At 51.0% G+C, this 1,576-nt stretch overlaps 1 non-coding gene across 1 annotated transcript; it reads right to left on the bottom strand.

Annotated features, from left to right (window-relative positions):
* Positions 1 to 1,153: 1,153 nt before the first annotated feature.
* Positions 1,154 to 1,227, bottom strand: TRNAE-UUC (transfer RNA glutamic acid (anticodon UUC)). Its single transcript has one exon. It is a non-coding gene; the product is annotated as a tRNA-Glu (tRNA).
* Between the last annotated feature and the right edge of the window lie 349 nt (positions 1,228 to 1,576).

Here is a 1,576-nt window from a genome sequence, read left to right as displayed (position 1 = left end):
AATTGAGGGAAGGTGAGATCCAGCTGAGAATTAAGTTGTTTTCTAGGATCTGTCGTTGGATTGCCATCCTACGGCACAGTTGCTGCAGTTTGTGTATAGCCAAAATAAAAAGCAGGGAAGAAGGTCAAGTTTAAACTTAGCATCAATATTTAGTACTACAAGGGTAGCAATTTGGGCGTAGTAAAAAAAAATTGAAACGAAAAAGAAATAAAAAAAGTTCCATTGCCGGGCTTGTATTCCTTCTTCCATTGTTCCCCCACGCCGCCTTAGCCAATAAGTCTACTCGTGCCACCACGCTCACTTTCCCAGGAATGAGCAAAGAGCAACCTGGTTGCCACATGTCCGCTCCCCCGAGGCCATCCATTATCGTCGCAGTAATGCCCGCGGAGGGGCCCTGGATCCTTGCTATCGTTTCTTATTTGTAGGGGAGGTTCTCCGGTCCTCCTTACCGTGCATCTGTACTACACCCAACAGAGATTGTCAGTGCCACTACCTTTTTTTAGGAGGAGGTCTGGGCCTCACATGAGGTCACCGCAAATTTCCCCGAGGTTGAACCCAGGAGTCCTCCGCCTTCTCGCTTGTTAGCGTCACGAAACATCTGCGTGTCGCCACACATGTGAGCGCTCTTACGAGGCAATGAGCCAAGGATGGAAAGAGGCGGGGACACGGGCGCATGCATCAAGATATCCCGGCGAGGAGGGGCGTAAGAGTGATGAGAGAGGAGAGGAGGAGCGTATGTGGCGGCGGCAGGGGGTGAAATGGAGGGAGGCAAGGACTAGGGTTTCTCACTCCCCCTCCCCTTTTATATCTACCTACGACTTGAGCATCAAAGGACTATCAGCCATCAAAGAAAAGATCAGACGGTCAAGAGAATCTTTGTGAGGTGGCTTATCTCACCTTCCCTCAATTATGAAGATAGTATCATCGGTAATTATGAATTGAGGGAAGGTGAGATCCAGCTGAGAATTAAGTTGTTTTCTAGGATCTGTCGTTGGATTGCCATCCTACGGCACAGTTGCTGCAGTTTGTGTATAGCCAAAATAAAAAGCAGGGAAGAAGGTCAAGTTTAAACTTAGCATCAATATTTAGTACTACAAGGGCAGCAATTTGGGCGTAGTAAAAAAAAATTGAAACGAAAAAGAAATAAAAAAAGTTCCATTGCCGGGATTTGAACCCGGGTCGCCTGGGTGAAAGCCAGGTATCCTAACCGGGCTGGACGACAATGGATTTGTGTCTGATTTTGATGTGTACGCCATTTAAAGGGCCCGTAAACCTGCACTGATCACTGATGACACATCTGACGAAGGGATAGAGCGTGTTTGGTGGTGCGGGAGCGAGGTGCCGGGCGGTGCTCCGCTACTTCTTCCCGTCCCTGGAGTGAGCGCCGGCCTACAGGCCGGGCACCGTCAAGTCGGGCCTCACCGGAGGTACTTCTTCCCGTTCCTGGAGGTTTGTCTCCGGTCTCAACGGCCGCCTCCCTTTGTATTCTGAGCGCGGCGGAGAGAAGGGTGCGGCACGGGGAAAGGGAGCCGGGCGAGACGGCCGGGAGCTGCCGGCGCCGCTCTAGGCTCATGTC

This window comes from Triticum aestivum, chromosome 1A, assembly GCF_018294505.1.
Source record: "Triticum aestivum cultivar Chinese Spring chromosome 1A, IWGSC CS RefSeq v2.1, whole genome shotgun sequence".
Taxonomy (NCBI): domain Eukaryota; kingdom Viridiplantae; phylum Streptophyta; class Magnoliopsida; order Poales; family Poaceae; genus Triticum; species Triticum aestivum.
Note: the sequence above shows the minus strand (reverse complement) of the source record. Positions and strands in the feature narration are given on the sequence as shown.